The sequence below is a fragment of the Phyllobates terribilis genome, unplaced genomic scaffold (assembly GCF_046119375.1).
Source record: "Phyllobates terribilis strain yellow unplaced genomic scaffold, ASM4611937v1 Scaffold_4__5_contigs__length_816908805, whole genome shotgun sequence".
Taxonomy (NCBI): Eukaryota; Metazoa; Chordata; class Amphibia; order Anura; family Dendrobatidae; genus Phyllobates; species Phyllobates terribilis.
This window is the reverse complement of record NW_027362764.1, coordinates 126,204,963-126,222,943: the sequence shown is the minus strand read 5'-3', so window position 1 is coordinate 126,222,943 and position 17,981 is coordinate 126,204,963. Positions and strand designations below refer to the sequence as shown.

General features: G+C 42.5%; 1 protein-coding gene across 1 annotated transcript in view; it reads right to left on the bottom strand.

Moving 5' to 3' along the window:
• Nucleotides 1-17,981, bottom strand: part of XYLB (xylulokinase) — a 452,351-nt gene that overhangs the window by 425,801 nt on the left and 8,569 nt on the right. The gene's annotated exons all lie outside the window — the stretch shown is intronic.

Sequence of the window (17,981 nt, the reverse complement as noted above, 5' to 3'; positions counted from 1 at the left end):
AGGTGTGTCCAAACTTTTGGTCTGTACTTTATATTAGTGAAGCAGCCAAAATAAAACATGAGTGAAAACTATGCTTTTCTATTACAACTCTTTACAAGCTGATGCCCGGGGAACAATAATTTTATTTCCAAACTTGCTAACCTCTTTCAATGAGGTGCTAAAGGTGCCCAGTGCTAGACTGCAAGGTGAAGTTCACACATGTTTATGAAAAGTCGTCCATTTTTCAATAAGAAAAGGAATACCCTTCTTTCATCTCGTATGTCATCCATTTTTTTACATTATAACAAAAAAATAATAAAAAGGCACAAATTTTTCTTTGCCATGGATCCATTATAAATAGATGCAATATGGACATATTGCATCTGTTTTTTTTTTGTGCACCTACTTAATGTGTAAGCAAGTCTCATCTGAAAAATGTCTTAGACTAGCACATGCTGCGATTTATTTTTCCCACACAGAATGTTGCATTTTGTAACATTGGTCCATATGTTGTCCATTTTCTACACAGACAAGCAAATGAACTGGAAAAACGTTTGAGCATAATCTGAGGCCTCATTCAGACGTCCATTTTTCACAGTCGTGTAATATAAAGGTTTTTCATGGATAGAACACGTGGCCATTATAGCATAGGAGTCTGTTCACATGTAAGTGTATTTTGCAGTCCGATTTACAGTTCAAACGCGCCAATGCAACTCTAATAGTCTATCAAAATCTCGGCCAGCACACTGATGGCATCCTAGTTGCATCTGTTTTTCACTGATTGTTCCCTAGCAGAGGCTCGAGAAACTCCATCAGTTTTCTTTACAAATGAGAAAAACTGATAAAACGGTGATGACACCCTGCCCAAACGCAGCCGAAGGTCTGATACAGCACACTGAAGGTAATCAGGCCATCATTTTTCATGAGAAAACATGGTGGGATGGGGGATATCCTGTACTGGGTCTTTTAGATGCCGTGGTTGTGTCCTGTGCTTGTGGTATTAGATGTGGGATGTCATATAGTGGTGGAAATAGATGGGGCATGCCATGCACTGGTGGTATTAGATGGGGGATGTCATGTACTGGTGGTATTAGATGGGGGTTGCCATACACTGGTGGTATTAGATGGGGGTTGCCATGCACTGGTGGTATTAGATGGGGGACGCCATGCACTGGTGGTATTAGATGGGGGACGCCATGCACTGGTGGTATTAGATGGGGGACGCCATGCACTGGTGGTATTAGATGGGGGACGCCATGCACTGGTGGTATTAGATGGGGGATGCCATGCACTGGTGGTATTAGATGGGGAATGCCATGCACTGGTGGTATTAGATGGGGGATGCCATGCACTAGTGGTATTAGATGGGGGATGCCATGCACTAGTGGTATTAGATGGGGGATGCCATGCACTAGTGGTATTAGATGGGGGATGTCATGTACTGGTGGTATTAGATGGGGGATGTCGTGTACTGGAAGTATTAGATGGGGGATGTCATGTACTGGAAGTATTAGATGGAGGATGTCATGTAAAGTGTAGTGCCGGAGTCTCTGCCTTCTGCCCTCATCCCCCCCGGCAGAGAAGCCGACCCCCTTACTGCCGCGGCCCCTGGCCAGAGTGTCCTGCTCCGGTATCCTCTCACCACGTTGACACTGCCCGGGGTGCGCGCACCGCGTGCAGATCCCGGGCATTGTGCTTAGGGCGCGGGCGCTCCCCTCTTAAAGGGATCGTGCATGCCGTCCTAAAGTGTCCCCGGCCAATGGCCGAATGACATTTATTATTTAAGGCATCTCTTCCAATATGGAGGTGCCTGTGCAACTTTGTTAGTAACACTCTGTTCAGTTCTCAAGTCCCAGTGCATGCATCCGAATGTCAATGTCTAGCAGCCGCGCCCACCTATCAGCCGTACCAGCCTGCCTGTCCATCAGCCGTACCAGCCTGCCTATGCCCGCCTCCTGTTCTTGGAGGTCAGTACCGGAGTAGCACCTGGTCCACTTCCCTTGTCCATCCTCAGATCACGGAGTCGTTAAGCCCCTGTAGATCTAAGGTCGGATTTGGTGAGGCACCTAGTCACGCCCCTCTGGTCTATCCTTGCACCAAGGCACAGTGGTTCCACCTCCCACCCCATAAAGGTTGCAGGAGATGGAGGATGTCATGTAATGGTTGTAATAGATGGGGGATATCATGTACTGAGTCTATTAGATGGACTGGTTGTGTCCTGTGCTTGTGGTATTAGATGGGGGATGTCATATAGTGGTGGTATTAGATGGGGGATGTCATGCACTGGTGGTATTAGATGGGGGGATGCCGTGTACTGGTGGTATTAGATGGGGGATGTCATGCACTGGTTGTATTAGATGGGGGGATGCCGTGTACTGGTATTATTAGATGGGGGATGCCGTGTACTGGAGGTATTAGATGGGGGATGCCGTGTACTGGAGGTATTAGATGGGGGATGCCGTGTACTGGAGGTATTAGATGGGGGATGTCGTGTACTGGAGGTATTAGATGGGGGATGTCGTGTACTGGTGGTATTAGATGGGGGATGCCGTGTACTGGTATTATTAGATGGGGGATGCCGTGTACTGGTGGTATTAGATGGGGGATGCCGTGTACTGCTATTATTAGAGGAGGGATGCCGTGTACTGGTATTATTAGATGGGGGATGTCGTGTACTGGAGGTATTAGATGGGGGATGTCGTGTACTGGAGGTATTAGATGGAGGATGCCGTGTACTGCTATTATTAGAGGAGGGATTCCGTGTACTGGTATTATTAGATGGGGGATGCCGTGTACTGGTGGTATTAGATGGGGGATGTCGTGTACTGGAGGTATTAGATGGGCGATGTCGTGTACTGGTGGTATTAGATGGGGGATGCCGTGTACTGGTGGTATTAGATGGGGGATGTCGTGTACTGGTGGTATTAGATGGAGGATGCCGTGTACTGCTATTATTAGATGGGGGATGCCGTGTACTGGTGGTATTAGATGGGGGATGTCGTGTACTGGAGGTATTAGATGGGGGATGTCGTGTACTGGAGGTATTAGATGGGGGATGTCGTGTACTGGAGGTATTAGATGGGGGATGTCGTGTACTGGAGGTATTAGATAGGGGTTGTCATGTACTCTGTCTATTAAATGGGACAGAGATGTCATGTGCTGGTGATATTAGATTAGATGAGTAGATGTGGAATGTCATGTATGTAAAGGCTTTATATGGGGATATCAGGCACCATTTTGACTAACCCGGCCTCCATTTTTAATTTCAATTAATTTTTAAAGCCTTATAAATCTAGAGGGTCTGATCTGGATTTATAGCTAACATACTGATCTTGGATCTGAAGTGATGTGGTCTCCTTGTGACTTCATCAGCAGTAGATCGTTGGCTGAGGAGCCGTAGAGAAGTGGTCGGAATACAGCAGACCCTTTGGACATGTAGATAAAAATTGATTGTTAAATGAATGACGAATAGTAGTGGTCTCGTAGTTTTGTAGGTTTACCTAGAAAATTGTGTGATCTCGAGCATGCATCTGTCTGAATATGAAGTGACATTTCAGCATGCTGCCATTGCCCAAAAAATCTTCTGCATGATACCTGGTCTGCAGCAGACGGGTAACCACCAGATTGGCCACCTTTGATGGAACATTGGTCAGTTCCTAACCTTCCCGCATCTGACAAGGAGGGACCAGTCATCCAATGCCATATTAATTCAGCAAATGTCACTTTATATTCCTAATAATAGTCCAAGTGATCATGGACCACAAAAATGGGGTAGTAGCTTATTATTAGAGTCTGCATTTAACCACAACATTAAGGCTGTGGCTCTGGACAGACTTTTGTCACATAATACTGTCAAAACCAACTGTCCCCTATCAGTCATAAAATGACATATACTGCATGTCTGTAAATGGGGGAGCACTATCTGCTCATTCACTTGAATACACCCCCGCTGTAGTGGGAGGCCGGGAATGCCCCAGAGGAAAAATGTGCAACGTATGCGGCACTCAACTACTGCTTAAGTCTTTTCATTACTAGACCTCTGGTGCTCGTTACTGTATGAGATAACCTAGCAATATAGCATCACTTACTGATATAGGGAATACCCCGTGAAGATGGATGTTTCACCATATTTTACATTAAAAACTACTTAAATACATTTTACATAGATCTCTTGGACCGGACGAGTGCTTATTTTAAGGATTTAAGTAAGAATCACAGTTCCGTCGCAAGAAAGTATGAAGGCTGCAACCCATCAGTGACCACTGATAGGCTGCAGCGCTCATGTGACTTAAACAATCTTACAAGTGCACCAGGTGACATAATGCTAGCATACTTTTTTTTCCTGGGACAGAGAGTGCCTAAGGTAAAAAATAATCGCTGCATGCTCGATTTGCATCCGATATTCGGATAACAATCAGCCATGCAAGTCTATGAGTCTGTGAAAAAAATTGGACTGCACTCTGATGACATCTGAGTGTGGTCCGATTTTAACAGACTAACAAAATGGAGAAGATGGAGAATTTTTTTTCCATCTTCTCCTCATCTGAGAACGTCAGATCACACTCTGATCAGAGTTTAATTTGCATATTCAGACCCTGATTCTCAGACTTGCATGGCTGAGTGCGATCCGAATATCAGACGCAAATCGAGCTGCGATTTTTTTACTGTCTCTATCCGAGGAAGAAAGGAATGGGACATGTGCACGACCCCATAGAATAACATTGTGATCCCATGTTTTGTCAGATTGACCGAAAATATGGTCATCTGCACCTGCCCTTACTATGTAACTATCATCTGAGCCCCCATCAAGAGGCTACAAGGTAACTAAATTTAGTACTTGACAGGTAAAATAAAGAATTTTCCAAGCCACACTTAAAGAGTCGAGTTTTCTTTAAATCCAGCAATTAAATGTGGCACTCATGCAATGAAACTCATTACATTGTGGAATAATAATTAGGCTAATTGCATTTTCATGAGCCGAATCCTGTCCCGGATACTTATACGTTGCAAGGAGAAGTAATTAATTATAATGTATTGCTCGATTATTATAAAGGTTATGAAATTGCACTTCAGCACTTCTAAACCTGCCCATATTAGCTAGTGAGAGCTGACTACAGCACTATGCCCAACGGAAAGGCACAAGGTGCGAATCCATAAGTGAAGGTTAATTATTTCTAAATTGACAAATTATGGGAAATAACATTTCTGCATGACGAAAGAAAATTAAAAGTTACAGTAACCTAAGTCCTTACGCACATCGAAAAGTGAAGAGGCTGTACAGCGGGACATGGAGTCCCCATGGCTCTGTGATACATACTGTTGGCACGCAACATGCAGTTCTCTCTATGAGCTTAAGTTTTGGATATGTTCTTCACTAAAGAGGCATAAGTAAGACCCATATACTTCTATATAATAGAAAGTTAAGAAGAGAATGATATTTCAGTGAATAGAGCCGCAACAGCAGAGTTTAGCAGAACCATGATACAGCCAAGTGCCTAAGGATGTGTTCACATACTGCAGCAGAGGGAGTTTCACAAACAAAGATTGCTATGAGGCTATGTTCACACCAAATGGCCCGATGGATGCCAAACGGGTGTAACTGTAAATATATTCAGCATATTTACTGGGAGATTGCCCTGGCGTATCCGCTGAAAGTGCACCACGGTGAAGTCTGAGATCATAATGTTCCTTCACACATATGTGTACGGTGCTGTGAGTTATGTGCATATGTACGATGATCATTTTTATATTCCTCACTACAGAAATAATACTGATAAACATCACTGCCTATAAAGAATTTACTGTATTATATTGTGTTAGTGCCTCACAGATCGCAGAGACCTAGATGGTACATGTAAAAGGGGTTAAAAAGTCATCATTACAGAAAATACAACAATCTGAAATGTAAAGTGTATTATCATCTATCATTTAGTAGTAGTGGTAATAATAACAATAATAAATAATATATATTTGTTTTTACATAGGGCCAACATAATCCGCAGAGAGTGATGTCGCATTGGCTGCCAGTACCCAGGGCAAGGCAAGTATTTTGTGCCCCAAACACGTGGACCTTTATCCCCCCCAGCACATGTATTGTATATTAAGAAAATACTGATGTAATTATAGTTTGCCCTCTAGTATTTCTCTTCTTTTTTTTCTGGAATCTTATATAAAATTTATTTTGTTTTAAAAAGTTATACATTATTTTTGTATTTTTCCCTTTTGTATTTTTTTTCACATTTCTTTAACTTTTATTACCTAGCCCTAACCCTAGCCCTAGTCCATGTGGATTCCAGGCTGTTGTATGACCGTGTACGCGGTTAGGTATGACCAATTGCATTGGGGTGTGGTTCATCCATCTAGGTGTATGAAAACTATAGATTTATTGGTCACACTAGCTGCTTGTGATCAGTGGGTTGGATTGGTGGCCTTGGTAGGTTCTGGTGTACAGGTAGGTTTTATTGCCCTGACTGGGTTTGCTATGGCTGGTGCTGTGGTCCTGGCTATGGTTAATGTGGGCTGGTAAGTGCCACTGTCCCGCTGGGGTTGGATTGGCCTGTCAGATGTTATAGGGCAGCCCTAGCGGGTGCTATGTGACTGGCGGACGTGGCCCTAGCTATGCTGACCTAGGTGTGGTAGCCACTTGAATTTTGACATTAATAACGAACCGTACTCTACTGGTCGGGACACTCTTGTCCTAAGGGACCTGAAAAGTTCAGTTTTTATAGGGCAGAATACACAGGTGATTGCTGAAGTCAATAACTGGATACATACAGCAGTTATGTGAAAGGGTGTGATGTATGATTGCTTTACCTCAATTCTCTATGGAAGAATTGTTACAAGTTATAATAATGGTTTCCTGCATAAATAGCAAGCTCTTAACATTTTGTATGTCAGTGTATTACAAATGGCAAAAATTGCATACTCCTCAAAAAATGGAAGAGGAGTATTGCTACCCTGCTGTAAAATACGTAGTGTGACCTCTGTATGGGGCAATCAGGAGATATGTATCGGCAACTTTAAGATAAAGAAAAGGCCTTCCTGGAAATGTGGAGTTTAAGATACACTTTAAAGGGTTTCCCCTTTTTCAGGAAACCCCTGCCTACCACTGGGTATGGTTTGTTTTGAAAGAAAAAAAAAAGTACTTTACTCACCCTCACTGGGTCCAGCACTAAGTCTCTGTTGCTGCTCTTGGTGTCTGTTATTGTCTGCAGCGCTGACATCACGTCAACAACCCATATTGACAGCACAAGCTGCTGAGTTCAATGAATGGCTGAAGCGCTGTCAAAATTATGTTACCACTGCGGACACAAAAAGACACCAGAAGTAGCAGCAGAGACACAGTGTTGGACCCAGAAAGGGTGAGTAATGCACAGTTTGGTTATTTTTTTTTTTTTTTAAAGCCATCTGCATCTGGGAACGGGTTTTCTGAAAATAAAAAAAAACTCTCTTCGAGATTGGGAGGAGAATGGTTGAGTGCGGAGTAAATAATAACACGGGTGTTTTGTAGTTGGTCCAATGTTCTGTGCTAATTAATTTCATAATTTTTATAGCGGCTACAACTTTTTTTCTGATGCAGAGCTCCAAATCCTCTCCTTCTTTTCACACAACATCACCAAGTTTTAAAGTCAAATTTTATGGAAAACTTAAAGGGAATCTGTCAGTAAAATCAACCCTCCTAATAAAGGCATACATGGGCATGCAGGTCCTTGAAATGTAAATCCATCAACACTTTTAGATGTTTTCTCTGTTGCTGCATTCCGGAGAAATTAACATTTTCATTTATACGCATTTTGATATCTTACTGTCTGATTTCCTTACCTGAAGTCACACAGGCAGTGAGCTATTAATCAGGCTAAAGAGACTGGTGCTGGGCGGGGAAACAACCTTGTGAGGCTGAGGCTTGTTAAGTGCTCTGTCATGGGAAGAGCACTTACTGCTTCATTTGCATACACATTAAAATACTTATGTGTCAGGAATGCAGCAGCAGATACAAGATGTAAAGGTGTCAATAGATTTACATTTCAAAAACCGGCACGCCTATATATCCTTCTATGGTGGGGGGGATAATTGAGCTTCCTGACAGATTTCCTTTAAATTCTTGTATGCCACATTCTTCTCTCCCCTCTTGTGGCTTTATAAACAGACACATAATACAATATGAGGATGGAAGCAGGCAGAGATGCATGCACCTCTATGGTGTCCTATTATAGCACAAAACTGACTAATGCTACAACTGGGTGCAGGTGAATATTGTAGTCTGTGATTTCAGGACACTGTTACATCTGTGATTTTCTTTATAACTTTGTGCCCCAGAGTTTGGACTCAGTACAAAATCAGTATCCAGGTCATTCATACTGCCGGTATCTTGTACTCATCTCTCATACTACTACTACTACTACTAGCACCATCAGAGGAGAAAAACTAGGGCCCAATTCATCGTTTGCAGGTTTTTGAAGTCACTTTTCTTTTTCTGCCTTGTGGTATTCCAATGGGATTTTTTTGCACCAAGTTCTTCAAAATTGTGCCCACACTTCATGAAGATTGCACACAATCAAAAATGCGCTTTAGGCATTTAGGAAAACACATAAAATATTCTCTAAAGAAGGGACAAATAAAGCATAAATGAGAAATAGCAAAATGTAGACAAAAAAAGGCACAAATGCAGTAATGAATTGGGCCCTAAGGGATTGTGCTTCTTTAGTTCACTCTCTGTACCAACGATGATTATTTCATATAAGTAGGCTTATTATTAGCTGAACTTATTTCTTATTAGCATAGCGATTAGACACATCATGAAATGTCCATGTAGTATTTACATTCGCCTCTAGATGGCAGCACTAAAATATGAAAACTCATCATTTTCTTTGATCTTGCAGCGTTCAAAAGCAGTACGTTTAATTGAAGCAGAAAATTTCCGCAGCATTTCTGCATGTCCTTGCCAGTAAAAACGCAGGCAGATTTAAACACACGTTTTTGAAGCGTTTTGACATGCGGATTTGCCATGCGTTTTTCAAATTCATTGAGTAGGCAATTCCGCATGCGGAAAAGCACAAATAATGGACATGCTGTGGATTTTTCCGCACAGAAAATCCGCTGCGGAAAATTCCACAGCATGTGCACAAAACATGCGGATTGTCATTGGGGACCATGGGGCACGGATTACCAAGCGTTTTAAAAGCGTTTCCACTGCAGAAATTCCGCAGCAAAATTGCATCGTGGGCACACAGCCTAAGGGTATGTGCACACGCTAAATATTTGGTGCAGAAATTTCTGCACCATTTCTGCATCTCTTGGCAGGAAAAACACAGAGGCAAAAAAGCGCGTTTTTGCTGCAGATTTTCCTCCACTCATTAGAATGGGGCACATTACTACAAGATGGGGACCACCAGGATGGGGCACATTACTGCAAGATGGGGCACATAACTGCAAGACGAGGACCAGAATGGCGCACATTACTACAAAGTGGGGACCAGGATGGGGCACATTACTGCAAGATGAGGACCACTAGGATGGGGGCACATTACTGCAAGATGGGGACCAGGATGGGGCACATTACTGCAAGATGAGGACCACTAGGATGGGGGCACATTACTGCAAGATGGGGACCAGGATGGGCACATTACTACAAAGTGGGGACCAGGATGGGGCACATTACTGCAAGATGAGGACCACTAGGATGGGGGCACATTACTGCAAGATGGGGACCAGGATGGGGCACATTACTGCAAGATGAGGACCAGGATGGGGCACATTACTGCAAGATGAGGACCACTAGGATGGGGGCACATTACTGCAAGATGGGGACCAGGATGGGGCACATTACTGCAAGATGAGGACCACTAGGATGGGGGCACATTACTGCAAGATGGGGACCAGGATGGGCACATTACTACAAAGTGGGGACCAGGATGGGGCACATTACTGCAAGATGAGGACCACTAGGATGGGGGCACATTACTGCAAGATGGGGACCAGGATGGGGCACATTACTGCAAGATGAGGACCAGGATGGGGCACATTACTGCAAGATGGGGACCACCAGGATGGGGCACATTACTACAAGATGGGGACCACCAGGATGGGGCACATTACTACAAGGTGGGGACCACCAGGATGGGGCACATTACTACAAGGTGGGGACCAGGATCGGGCACATTACTGCAAGATGGGGACCAGGATGGGGCACATTACTGCAAGATGGGGACCACCAGGATGGGGCACATTACTACAAGGTGGGGACCACCAGGATGGGGCACATTACTACAAGGTGGGGACCACCAGGATGGGGCACATTACTACAAGGTGGGGACCAGGATGGGGCACATTACTGCAAGATGGGGACCACCAGGATGGGGCACATTACTACAAGATTGGGACCACCAGGATGGGGCATATTACTACAAGATTGGGACCACCAGGATGGGGCACATTACTGCAAGATGGGGACCACCACGATGGGGCGCATTACTACAATGTGGGGACCAGGATGGGGCATATTACTACAAGATTGGGACCACCAGGATGGGGCATATTACTACAAGATTGGGACCACCAGGATGGGGCATATTACTACAAGATTGGGACCACCAGGATGGGGCACATTACTGCAAGATGGGGACCACCAGGATGGGGCACATTACTACAATGTGGGGATCAGGATGGGGCACATTACTACAAAGTGGGTCCAGGATGGGGCACATTACTGCAAGATGGGGACCAGGATGGGGCACATTACTGCAAGATGGGGACCACTAGGATCGGGCACATTACTGCAAGATGGGGACCACCAGGATGGGGTACATTACTGGAAGATGGGGACCACCAGGATGGGGCACATTACTGCAAGACGAGGACCAGGGTGGGGCACATTACTGGAAGATGGGGACCACCAGGATGGGGCACATTACTGCAAGATGAGGACCAAGATGGGGCACATTACTGCAAGATGGGGACCACCAGGATGAGGCACATTACTACAAGATTGGGACCACCAGGATGGGGCATATTACTACAAGATTGGGACCACCAGGATGGGGCATATTACTAGATGTTTGCCAGAATTACTAGATAGTGCTAATTGTAAAACAATATTACTGTATGTGGCCAATTGGAGGAACCAAAATAGTAAAAATTAAAAATAAAGCATGAAAAAATATTTTGCCACTAAAAATGCTGTTTTATATATAAACTAAACACAAAACGTGCACGTTTATTATCGCTACACATCCGTAACGACCCAAGCTATAAAAAAATAAAATAAACACAGCAAAAATGTTCAGACGGTGTATACAAAAAAAAAAAATGGTATCATTAAAAATGTCACTTTGACCTGCAAAGAATGCGGCCCCCCAAATTCAAATTTTTTCCATGTGCGGCCCATATACCCAGCCAAGTTTGAGACCCCTGGCCTAAGTGGACGTGTATTAACAATATTTGTGCAGTTTTGTCCGTTCACATTAGGAAGCTGAAAGCTATGTGCTATTTTTTTTTTTTTTTGAGGTATTCAATTTTATCTCAGATTTTTTTAGCAGTTTTGCAGTTTTTTTCCCTCATGTTGACTACAATAAAGAAACCACAGCATTGAAAATCACCTGTAAAAACTGCAATCAAAATGCATGAGAAATGTGATCACAGTTTCAAAAATATGTCTTAGAAACTGCAATAAAAAAGGCAAACATTTATGAAATTAATTTTTTTGCATTGTTGTGTTGATATAAAACTGATCATGTTGCCTTTTTTTTTTTACCTTTTTTCAATGGTTCTAATGCTCAGAAAATGATAGTCGTCTAGTCTGAGGATCAGGGGGAGCAATCATCAGGAATATCACTAACCATTAAACTGAATAGGACTGAGGCCTGTACAGACGGTCTGATGTGATCGTGTAAACAATTATGGAAAAATAAATATATATATATATATATATATGTGTGTATATATATATATATATATATATATATATATATATATATATATATATATATATATACACACACACACATATATGTATGCATAAAAACCTATTTAAACTCATATGTGACAAGTCATAATAAATAAATATTACTATATGAACATTATTCCCACTAGTAAAAGACCTGATAAAATGAATATTACCAAAGTGTTTAATTTGACAGTGCATAAACTATAGAAATATAGAAATAGCAGCCTCCTACCAATACAGCTGAATTGCCCCAGAATAGTTACCAGAAAATCCCTTTAATATGAGTTACTATGATAAGCATGCAAAACTTTCCCTTTAAATGGAGGTGCAGGCAGCTTTCTGAGAGATATGGCATCTTGAGGATTCAACCCTGGTGCCGTGTTGCTGTATACTATTGACAAAGCCTCTTCTACTTTAGAAAATACTATCAAGATGTCACAACTTAACTCTGGAGCTCCCCGGGCATGATATCGTCAGAGCAACAAGTCTCCACCATCTCTGAGAAAACAGACATTTAAAGGGAATCTGTCAGCAGGTTTTTGCTACCTCATCTGAGAGCAGCATGATGTAGGAAAAGAGCCTGAAACTAACGATGTATCACTTAGTTTACTGGGTGCAGCCTTCCCACACAATCAGAGTTTGTAAATTTAGCAATGAAGCAGAGCTGAGAAAGCTAACCCCACCCACACCAGGCTCTGGATATACAATGTCCATTGACAGTGAGCCACTTATCAAAGAAGAGGGCGGAGTCAGACCAGTATGCTTCAGCTGCTGGGTCACAGCAATGATAAAGCTCCTGGTGCTAAAACAATCATGGTAAGCAAACAAAACCTCCAAGCTTGATAAGAGAGGTATTGCTGAAATCTGTGTTTTAACCCCTACAGCATGGTGTCTTCAGATTACATAGCAAAAACCTGCTGAAAGATTCCCTTTAAGTCCTCCAACATACACTTTAGATAGCTGACAGGCGGACAATGGTTCGACAGTCAGCTATGTCGCCCTACTTCCCCATACACAAGAAACCTCACTTTGCCAAGCGCTCCTGTGTTCTCTCTGAGTGATCTGCTACCAGATTCCTCTGGCGGCTGCTTATCTCTTAGGCTGTGTGCCCACGATGCGTTTTTTAAGCGTTTCCGCAGCGGCAAAAACGCTTAAAAAACGCATGGTAGAAGGCCTGCCATGTTCCCCAATGATAATCCGCATGTGCTGTGCACATGCTGCGGAAATTTCCGCTGCGGATTATCATTGCGGAAAAAAACGCAGCACTACCAATTATTTTGCGGAAGTGCTGCGTTTTCGCCGCCATTGACTTGCATTGGAACGCATGGATTCCGCATCACTGTATATGTAGATGCACATTCCATGCGTTCCAATGTGCGGACGGTTCCCAGGTCTAGAGAAGAGGAGACTCTCCTCCGGACCTGGATACCATAGAAAACTGTAAAAAAAAAAAAGAATAAAATAAAAATAAATATACTGTATATTTACCTTCTGATGGCCCCCAATGTGCTCCTCCTCTCATGCCGGCAGATCACGATGGACTGAAGGACCTGCGCTGACATCACAGTCATGTGACGGGTCACGCGACGCTGACATCGGCAGGTCCTTCAGTGTACCGCGATCTGCCGGCAGCCGGGACGGTGAAGCAAGACTGCGGAGGCCATCAGAAAGTAAGTATAGATTTATTTTATATTTTTTGACATTCTCTCGGGTCACACTATATAAATCCATGCTGTTTGCATGGATTTATATAGTGTGACCAAGTTGTAAAGCACTTTCCAAGTGATGCTAAAATCGCTTGGAAAGCGCTTGTCAACCCGCATGCGGAAATGCAAGTGAAGAACGCTTCACATCCTCATGTCCCTGGCAGGAAACCGCATGTACAATCCGCATGTACAATCCGCATGCGTTTTTTCTGCCAGGAAGATGCAGAAACACTCAGGAAAAAATCCTGAACATTTCTGCATCGTGGGCACAAAGCCTTAGAGAACAAAATAATTGGCAGTCTCAAATCGGACATGCTGGATCGTTATCTTCCCTGATATTATTTGTCGGGTAAGAGTCAGGGCCCCCGTACACATTAGATTGTCAGTCGAACGTTAGTCTAATGTATATGTATATGATGACTGCACAAGGGCAGCTGAGAAATGGAGGGAATAAGTTACATGATAATCAGATATAGTGTTATTATGTTTTTTTCTAAAGAGTCCAGGTGTCCAGAAAAGTGCAAAATTTCACAATATTCCAGCCCAATTAAGACAAAAACATTGAAAATTTATTGTAATATTAATACTTCATAGTCCAAAAAGTATCATGAAAAAAGGATTGAAAAAATATAATAAAAAGGAAAACAATTTTCAATGTTTTTGTCTTCGATCAGCTGGAATGTTTTGAAATTTTGCACATAGGTTGATTATGACATCATAGTCAGAGTATTTCTTGCGACACCTAATTCTACCCTAATACTGTGAGAAACAGGTAATTCCATTTTAAAAATCATAAAAAAATACATACAGTACAGACCAAAAGTTTGGACACACCTTCTCATTTAAGGATTTTTCTGTATTTTCATGACTATGAAAATTGTACATTCACACTGAAGGCATCAAAACTATGAATTAACACATGTGGAATTATATACTTAACAAAAAAGTGTGAAACAACTGAAAATATGTCTTATATTCTAGGTTCTTCAAAGTAGCCACCTTTTGCTTTGATGACTGCTTTGCACACTCTTGGCATTCTCTTGATGAGCTTCAAGAGGTAGTCACCAGAAATGGTTTTCACTTCACAGGTGTGCCCTGTCAGGTTTAATAAGTGGGATTTCTTGCCTTTTGAATGGGGTTGGGACCATCAGTTGTATTGTGCAGAAGTCAGGTGGATACACAGCTGATAGTCCTACTGAATAGACTGTTAGAATTTGTATTATGGCAAGAAAAAAGCAGCTAAGTAAAGAAAAACAAGTGGCCATCATTACTTTAAGAAATGAAGGTCAGTCAGTGTGAAAAATTGGGAAAACTTTGAAAGTGTCCCCAAGTGCAGTTGCAAAAACCATCAAGCACTACAAAGAAACTAGCTCACATGAGGACCGCCCCAGAAAAGGAAGACCAAGAGACACCTCTGCTTCTGAGGATAAGTTTATCCGAGTCACCAGCCTCAGAAATCGCAGGTTAAAAGCAGCTCCGATTAGAGACCAGGTCAATGCCACACAGAGTTCTAGCAGCAGACACATCTCTACAACAACTGTTAAGAGGAGACTTTGTGCAACAGACCTTCATGGTAAAATAGCTGCTAGGAAACCACTGCTAAGGACAGGCAACAAGCAGAAGAGACTTGTTTGGGCTAAAGAACACAAGGAATGGATATTAGACCAGTGGAAATCTGTGCTTTGGTCTGATGAGTCCAAATTTGAGATCTTTGGTTCCAACGATCGTGTCTTTGTGCTACGCAGAAAAGGTGAACGGATGGACTCTACATGCCTGGTTCCCACCGTGAAGCATGGAGGAGGAGGTGTGATGGTGTGGGGGTGCTTTGCTGGTGACACTGTTGGGGATTTATTCAAAATTGAAGGTATACTGAACCAGCATGGCTACCACAGCATCTTGCAGCGGCATGCTATTACATCCGGTTTGCGTTTAGTTGGACCATCATTTATTTTTCAACAGGACAATGACCCCAAACACACCTCCAGGCTGTGTAAGGGCTATTTGACCAAGAAGGAGAGTGATGGGGTGCTACGCCAGATGACCTGGCCTCCACAGTCACCAGACCTGAACCTAATCGAGATGGTTTGGGGTGAGCTGGACCACAGAGTGAAGGCAAAAGGGCCAACAAGTGCTAAGCATCTCTGGGAACTCCTTCAAGATTGTTGGAAGACCATTTCCAGTGACTACCTCTTAAATCATAGAATCATAGAATGGTAGAGTTGGAAGGGACCTCCTGGGTCATCTGGTCCAACCCCCTGCTCAAAGTAGGATTCACTAGATCATCTCAGACAGATGTCTGTCCAGCCTCTGTTTGAAGACGTCCATTGAAGGGGAACTCACCACCTCTCGTGGCAGCCTGTTCCACTCATTAATCACCCTAACTGTCAAAAAGTTTTTTCTAATATCTAATCTGTGTCTCCTCCCATTTAGTTTCATCCCATTGCTTCTAGTCTTTCCTTGTGCAAATGAGAATAAAGATGATCCTTCTACAATGTGACAGCACTTGACATATTTGTAGACAGCTATTAAGTCTCCTCTCAGTCTTCTTTTTTGCAAGCTAAACATTCCCAAATCCTGCAACCGTTCCTCATAGGACATGGTTTGCAGACCAGTCACCATTCTGGTCGCTCTTCTCTGAACTTGCTCCAGTTTGTCTATGTCTTTTTTAAAATGTGGTGCCCAAAACTGTACACAGTATTCCAGATGAGGTCTGACCAAAGAGGAGTAAAGACCGATAATGACTTCACGTGATCTAGACTGTATGCTTCTGTTAATACATCCCAGAATTGTATTTGCCTTTTTTGCTGCTGCATCACACTGTTGACTCATGTTCAGTCTATGATCTATTAGTATACCTAAGTCTTTTTCACATGTACTGTTGCTTAGCTCTATTCCTCCCATTCTGTATATGCTTTTTTCATTTTTATTGCCCAGATGTAGTACTTTGCATTTTTCCCTGTTAAAAACCATTCTGTTGGTTGCTGCCCACTGCTCCAGTTTATTTAGGTCTTTTTGAATCCTCTCTCTCTCTTCTCTAGTATTAGCTATCCCTCCTAGCTTTGTGTCATCAGCAAATTTAATCAGTTTACCCTCAATTCCTTCATCTAAATCATTGATAAAGATGTTGAACAATACAGGTCCCAGGACTGAGCCCTGTGGTACCCCACTTGAGACATTCATCCAGCTGGATGTGAAGCCATTTACAACCACCCATTGAGTCCGATCACTAAGCCAGTTATGAATCCACCTAACAGTTGCCTGGTCCATTGCATACTTGGTCATTTTTTCAATAAGGATGGTATGAGATACTTTGTCAAATGCTTTGCTGAAGTCAAGATATACTATATCTACAGCATTTCCCTGATCCACCCAGTCAGTGATTCTGTCATAGAAGGAAATTAAGTTAGTCTGACATGACTTGTTAGTTACAAACCCATGCTGACTCTGGTTAATCACTTCATTCTTATTCATGTACTTACATACATGTTGTTTAATAATTTGTTCAAAGATCTTTCCTGGTATAGAAGTCAGACTCACCGGCCTATAGTTCCCTGGGTCCACCTTCTTCCCCTTTTTGAAGATAGGAACAACATTTGCTCTTCTCCAGTCTTCTGGGACTTCTCCTGTTCTCCAAGAATTTTCAAAGATTATGGAGAGTGGTTCTAAAATTTCTTCTACGATCTCCTTCAGTACTCTGGGGTGTAATTCATCTGGACCTGGAGACTTGAACTCATTTATGTTAGCTAAATATTCCCTCACAATCTTTCTGTTTACAGATAACTTGGATTCCTCTATTCCTTTAAAAGGACAGTGAAGATCAGTTGATGTTACATTTTCTTTCTGAGAGAAAACAGATGCAAAATAGGAATTAAAAAGTTCGGCCTTCTCAACATCCTCTCTTACCATTTCTCCATTTTCATCCTGTAAAAATCCTATAGCATCTTTGACTTTTCTTTTACTTTTGACATACCCCCAAAATCATTTTTTATTGCTTTTGACATCTCTTGCAAGCCTTAATTCATTGTCAGCTTTAGCTAACCTGATACGTGCCCTGCAGGATCTGCAGACTGCATTATAATCTTCTTTAGATATGCCTCCCTCTTTCCATTTAATAAACATTTCTTTCTTTCTTTTTAGCATGTGTTTAAGTTCTGTGTTCATCCATCCTGGTTTCCTTAAATGCTTCCCATTCTTCTTGAAGCTCATCAAGAGAATGCCAAGAGTGTGCAAAGCAGTCATCGAAGCAAAAGGTGGCTACTTTGAAGAACCTAGAATATAAGACATATTTTCAGTTGTTTCACACTTTTTTGTTAAGTATATAATTCCACCTGTGTTAATTCATAGTTTTGATGCCT